Source organism: Notechis scutatus, chromosome 1, assembly GCF_049901735.1.
Source record: "Notechis scutatus isolate UNSWTSFEM ecotype Mainland chromosome 1, rNotScu1.2, whole genome shotgun sequence".
NCBI lineage: Eukaryota > Metazoa > Chordata > Lepidosauria > Squamata > Elapidae > Notechis > Notechis scutatus.
The window spans coordinates 325084508-325091325 of record NC_142009.1 but is presented as its reverse complement, the minus strand read 5'-3'; the positions used below and the strand labels follow the sequence as shown (position 1 = coordinate 325091325).

Sequence of the window (6818 nt, the reverse complement as noted above, 5' to 3'; positions counted from 1 at the left end):
GCTTGCCTGGGGAACTAGTGACGTGAGAACACGGTTACCTCGCTTGCAGGCGGTGCAATGCAGAAGTTAACCCTGCACACGCCTACGAGTTGAAATCCGTGCATCTTAAAAAGTTGCCCCAAAGGTGCTTTTTCTTTTTCCAAGGAGGCAACTGGACTTTCTTGGTTTTTTTTCTTTTTGATGACGTTTCGCTTCTCATCCAAGAAGCTTCTTCAGTTCTGACTGGAGGGTGGGGAATGGACAGATTTATACTTCTTGATTCTTTCATGGAGGAATTGTAGCTGTGCTTTCTGCAGGATGTTTTCTTTATACACTGACCCAGATGGTGGCTGTTTCCATTCTTAAAAAAGTTAATAACAATATTCCTCTTGTTAAGCAAACAGGCAGAATGACAAAACTGTACAGGGTCATAACTTACAACCACAGTTGAGCCTGAAATTTCTGTTGCTAAGCAAGACACTTAAGTGAGTTTTGTCTCATTTCACAACCTTTCTTGCCACAGTTATTAAGTGAAACACTACAATTATTAAGTTAACACTGTTGTGATCTGGCTTCCCCATTGATTTTACTTGCCTGAAAGTCACAGAAGGTGATAATATGACCCTGGGAACTGCAACCATCATAAATACAAGCCAATTGCCAAGTGGCCAAATTTTGACCACTTGACCATGGGGATCCTGCAGTGGTCATAACTGTAAAAAGAGGGTCATATGCCACTTTTTTCACTGCCATTCAAGTAACTTCAAGCAGTTACTAAATGAATGGTTGTAAGTCGAGAACTACCTGCAATGGGAAAGGATAAAGTTATTTTTTTTTTAGATCTTTTCAGCAGCTCCACCAAAAAAATCAAGAATGCACGAGAAAAATAGTATTAATTGAAGAAAAGAAATAAAAGGGGAAGAGTATCCTGGTCCGGGGTAGGCACAGAGGAAAGCATGACTTTATTTGCATAGGCGCCTCCCATCATGCACTAGGGGAACTCCATAAAGCCTGTCGTATTTAAAATTAATTTTAAAAGGTGTAGATCCGTTGTTTGGAAAGCAATACACTGGAATGGGAAGAAATGTTTAGAATATGAAATACAGAACGATCCTAGTTATGACATTGATCACCCTAACTGGAGAAAAACTAGACAAATAACCCTTAAATATTCTTCAAGGCAAAGGGTAGTTTGTGCTCGCTTCGGCAGCACATATACTAAAATTGGAACGATACAGAGAAGATTAGCATGGCCCCTGCGCAAGGATGACACGCAAATTCGTGAAGCGTTCCATATTTTTTTGCAACTAGAACGGCTCTCTGCAGCTTTCTTTGCCTACAATAAACTTTTTTTTTTTTTTTTTACAAAAATCACTAGCTTCTCTAAACAGGTTGTGAGAAGCGTTTGGAAAAATTTGCTCTGTTTGAATCATGAAATTATTGAGTTAGAACAATAAAAAGGCGAACAAATTTGTTTGGAGGTATTACCCAACTATGGATTTAGATGGTTAAGTTGGTTTCCAAAGCTATCCTTTTTAAAAATGAAACTGCCCTTCCCTCATGTTATGTGCAGAACACCATCTTACATACTAGGTGAGTTGGAAGGGACCTTGGAGGTCTTCTAGTCCAACCCCTTGCTTAGGCAGGAAACCCTATACCATTTTAATGTTGCCGTATTATGTGTATATTGTGTCGATTACTGATATGTAAGTTTTAAATGTACACCTAAAATCTGTTTAGGAATTTATTTAGCATATGGCAGAAATATTAAAAAGTTCATCATAACTAAATTCTCAATGAGCTAATAGATAGTCCTTGGCTTACAACAATTTGCTTAGCGACCTTTTGACATAATGGCACTGAAAAAAAGTGATGTATGATCATTTTTCACACCTACAACCATTGCAGCATCCCCATGGTCACATGATCAAAATTTGGACGCATGGCAACTGAACCGTATTTATGACGGTTGTAGTGTCCTATGGTCATATGATCGCCTTTTGCAACCTTCTGACAAGCACAGTCAATGGGAAAGCCAGATTCACTTAATGACCATGTTACTAACTTAACAACTGCAGTGCTTCACTTACCAACAATGGCAAGAAACGTCACAAAATGGGGCAACATTCACTTAACTACTGACTCACTACTCTCTCACTTAGCAACAAATGTTAGGCTCAGCTGTGGTCGTAAGTCAAGGACTACCTGTATTCTATTTACAAATTCAAAGGCAGGCTATTTATATAGTGAATACATGATGGAGCTGCATATAAAAAGTCTCGGGGGTTTCCCTGATATGCATTCAAAAGGCTGCTGCCTATTTAGAAATGAGGTGAAGTTTCTGAGATTGAAAAATGCAGTTGTAATGGTAATAATAAACCAATAGTATTTCTAATGCTATTCTTATTATATTATGTATTTAGAATAGAACATAGAATATTATTGATTGGCCAAGTGTGATTGGACACCCAAGGAATTTGTCTCTAGTGCATAAGCTCTCCGTGTACATAAAAGCAACATAGTCGTAAGATACCAATAGGAGCAGGTAATAGGAAAGATGAGAAGGATAATAGACAAATTACTTGTGTGTCCAACCATACTTGGCCAATAAAGAAATTCTATTCTATTCTATTCTATTCTATTCTATTCTATTCTATTCTATTCTATTCTCCTTCTCCATTCCATTCCATTCCATTCTCATCCCATTTTATTACATGGTTAGATATCTTAGGCATAAGACACTAATGTGGGAATTGAACTGAAGAAGCTTCTTGGATGAGAAGCAAACATCTTCAAGGAAAAATGAAAGCCAGTTGCCTTTTTAAAAGAGCACTTTTGGGTCTTTGGGTCCAGCTATTTTGGAATGCAATGCCCTATAGCTGCATCCTGAGGGGAGAAACTGAAACAGTTTATGTCCGGAATGTGAGGGGTCTGTAGATATTTTTCCATAAATTAGCAATATTGCATCACATCTGAATTTTTAAAAATTTTAAATTGTTGAAATAAAACAATTGTCATCACACCATCATTGTGCTTACTATAACTACCATTACGGTTAATATTTTCTTAAAGGTACCTGGACCTTTTCATCGTATAACAAACATATGTAAGATTCTGCTGCTTGTAAGATGTAATCTTAACTCTGTTTAGGACAAAAACAAATTAGAATTACTTGTTATATTGATATAAATTATAGCATTCATATTATATTTACTATGTTTTTAAAAGGCTCATATTGCACTAATAAAGCGTAATAAAGCATAATAGGAGGGGAGAGATCCAGCCCTCGCCCACTGCTTTACGGGCTTCCGTAGGGCTTGGTACTCTCTCCACTCCTGTTCAACATTTATATCATCCATCACCACGGACTGAGGTATCACCAATATGCTGATGATACTCAGCTGTATGTCTCAGCCTGTGGTGAGTTAAGTGTTGCTGTGTCCTCCCTCTCGCAGTGCCTGGAGGCTGTTAGGGGCTGGATGGGGAGCAACAGGTTGAAACTAAACCCTTGCAAGGGCGAGTGGCTCTGGGTTTGGGGTTCATTGGCTCAGGGAGAATTGCCACCTTTGGTCTTGGATGGGGTGGCACTACCCCAAACAGACCCTGTGCGTAATCTAGGGGTTTTCCTGGACTCACGACTCCTGTTCGAAGAGCAGGTGGTGGTCGTGGCCAGGAGGGCCTTTGCACAACTGCGGGTTGTGCACCAGTTATGCCCTTTCTTGGACCAGCAGTCCCTACTCACGGTCACGCATGCCCTGGTCATTTCCCGTCTTGATTATTGCAACGCGCTCTACATGGGGCTGCCCTTGAAGAGCATCCGGAAGCTCCAGTTGGTGCAAAATGCAATGGCCCGCGTGGTTTTGTGCAGCCCCCAGTGTGCACATGTGTCACCTCTCCTGCAGGAGCTGCATTGGTTGCCGATTTGCGTCCGGGTGCAATTCAAGGTGCTGGTTGTCACCTTTAAAGTCCTTCGTGGCTTTGGTCCGGGTTATCTGAGGGAACGTCTCTTGCCGGTCACATCTACCCGACCCATTAGAGTGAGGAGGCAGGGAATGTTGTAGGTCCCATCTCTGAGGGAGATACACCTGGTGGGACCCAGAAGAAGGGCCTTCTCCGTGGTGTCTCTCTCTCTCTCTGGAACATCATCCCCCCCCCAGAGATTAGAATGGCCCCCACTCTAGAACTCTTCCTGAAGGCACTGAAGACCTGGTTTTGCAAGCAGGCCTGGGGAACCCAGAGAGGGATGGAGGCCATCAAATGGCTAGTGTGATCTGCTGTCGTTGGGGTGGGCTGGGGAGGGAGTTGTTTTTTTCCAAATTTTGTTCTATTGTACTTTACTAATTTATTTGATTCTTTTTTGTTAGTTTTTTATTGTTTTTTTTTTGTGTGTGTGTGTTTTAAATATGGTTTTACATTGTGGGGTGGGGGCTTGAAAGACCACCCAAGATTCAGTCTTGATCCAAGGAAAACAGTTTTATTGTAGCATTTCTGCAGAAACGGGTTCCTGCCCTGGCAGATGGGAGGAACCCAGAGCAAAATGTGCCTCTATTTTAACCCCACCCACCCCTGACCCCCACCTTTTTGATGCCGCGCCGGCACCGCATCAGCGGCCCGCCCGCACCGCACGCGCCTCTATTTTTGATGCCCGGCCCGCCGCCACCCCCGGGCCCCCCCCCCATTTGAGCGGCCCGTGCCCCCCGAAGCCCCATTCAGAAAGCCCCCACCCGCCCGGAGGACCAGGGGCCCGCCCTAATCTACCGCCCCATCCTATGATGGCTTGGTTTACAATCTACCTATTGAATTACAGTTTACAATTCATCCCCTAATATGGCACATCAGGAAATTAGGTGCTTCCTAACACGTACACACTTTCTCAGAGCACAACGTGTGATTGTTCAACGTTTCAACTCTCCCTTGTACAGTAGAAAAGTATCAACTTGCAGTTTGAGGTTTGAGTCACAGTTACAAAATACACAATGGATTTTATTCATGTTCTCCTCTCACAACATTGTGTAAGCCGCCTTGAGTCACCCTGGGTAAATAGGCAGCAATATAAATTAATTAAATAAATAATCATAACAGATGCTCCCTCCACTGTGTTCAAGGATGAGCCATACAGAGGCTGGATGGAAAAGGAATTTACAGAAGGGAGACTATAACAACTGATAAATTGCAAAATGGTGTTTTGGAGAAAAGCAAAATATGGAACGCTTCACGAATTTGCGTGTCATCCTTGCGCAGGGGCCATGCTAATCTTCTCTGTATCGTTCCAATTTTAGTATATGTGCTGCCGAAGCGAGCACGAATTCAAGTTTGTTTTGTACAGTATATAAAGGTTTACATTGCTGTAACTTTAAAGTTATGGTGAAATGCTGTAAATTGTAAGTATGTTCATTATTTTTTTACGTCATGAAGGATCTTCGTGGCCTCTGTTTTTTTAATCGTAGTATTAAAATACATTAAAAAAATCTTTCCAATAAATTATCTGATTTCTCTTTCTTTGGGAGGCATGATGGGAAGGGACCTATGCAAATACAAACCCCTTGAGTATCATCGCGGAAGGTTTGGATAGGAATTAGTATCAGAGGTGCTCATCCTTATTAGCAACCCCAAAAGGAAACGAGAATTTGAGTTTTCGCAGCAAAAGAGGCTTTGGAAGATTAAATTTTTCTCTGGGGTGAGCTTTTAAAAGATTTTATTTTAGTGACATGAATATCAGGCACTTCATTAGACAGCATTAAAAGAGGAGGGGGGGGAAACGTCACGTTTTGGCGCATGCGCACGGGAGATGGACCGCATGGATGGTTGTGGTAAGTAGGGGGATATGGGAGAGTTCATTTGTGAAGAACGGGGGTGGAGAAGAAGCAAGAAAGAATGCTAAAAATCTTGACACTTTTAAATCGGAGAATATTTTTGCTGCAGAGTTTGTACTTCCAGAGTAATTTTCCCCCTTGCATCGTTTGTTGAGGCATTACTCTTTTGGAGCCATTACACTGGATACAAAGCAGTGATTACTGGTTTGGGGTTTTGGTAGCTTGTGAGATGCTATGGATTTAATGCAAATAGCAAGCATTTGACAGTTGCTCCGTGTAATTTTTACAGGTAGCCCTCGACCTACAACAGTTCGTTTAGTGACCGTTCAAGATTAACAACGGCACAGAAAAAAATGACCTATGACTGTTTTTCAAAGTACCTTTGTAAGCATCCCCATGATCATGTGATCCAAATTCGGATACTTGGCAACTGGTTCATACTTATGACGGTTGCTGTGTCCTGAGGTCATGTGATCACTTTTTGTGACCTTCTGACAAGCAAAGTCCATGGGGAAGCTGGAATCACTCAACAACCCGGTTACTAACATCAACTGCAGTGATTCACTTAGCAACTGTGGTAAGAAAGGTCATAAAATGGGGCCAAATTCACTTAACAATGATCTCACTTAAGAGAAATCTTGGGCTCAACTGTAGTCGTAAGTGGAGGACTACTTGTATTGACAATGTAGATCAATGTGTGATCTATTAAGGGAAAAACACAGATGCCTTCAAAACTATAATCAAAGAGTGATTGATTGATTATACACCATCAAGTCACTCCTGAGTCTAACCAACCATCACAGAAGGGACAGAATAGTCATTGTGTTTTAAAAATCAAATTGGGATAAGCCTGGAATAATAAGGCATTGAATGGGGAACTATAGGTTTGTTCCTGGAACTGGTACCCATTAAGATTTTCATGAATGACTTGAGGGAACAGAAGGCCTCTCATATTTAGGACCATCATATCTAGGCTGCAAAATCTAGAATGGTGTTTCTCAAACCTGGTAACATTTGAGATCTGTG

At 41.5% G+C, this 6818-nt stretch overlaps 1 protein-coding gene and 2 non-coding genes across 5 annotated transcripts in view; 2 read left to right on the top strand and 1 right to left on the bottom strand.

Annotated features, from left to right (window-relative positions):
* Positions 1-1173: 1173 nt before the first annotated feature.
* Positions 1174-1280, top strand: LOC113414232 (U6 spliceosomal RNA). The gene has a single exon (XR_003371147.1). It is a non-coding gene; the product is annotated as a U6 spliceosomal RNA (small nuclear RNA).
* Positions 1281-5175: 3895 nt separating this feature from the next.
* Positions 5176-5282, bottom strand: LOC113414233 (U6 spliceosomal RNA). The gene has a single exon (XR_003371148.1). It is a non-coding gene; the product is annotated as a U6 spliceosomal RNA (small nuclear RNA).
* A 231-nt stretch (positions 5283-5513) lies between these two features.
* The window catches only part of MED16 (mediator complex subunit 16), a 28711-nt gene continuing 27406 nt past the window's right edge, over positions 5514-6818 (top strand). For 2 of the 3 annotated variants that reach the window (XM_087952587.1, XM_087952586.1), the window contains exon 1: positions 5514-5789. The gene's annotated coding sequence lies outside the window, so the exon portion shown is untranslated. The remainder of the gene's footprint in view (positions 5790-6818) is intronic. The other variant, XM_087952590.1, reaches the window with a different exon arrangement.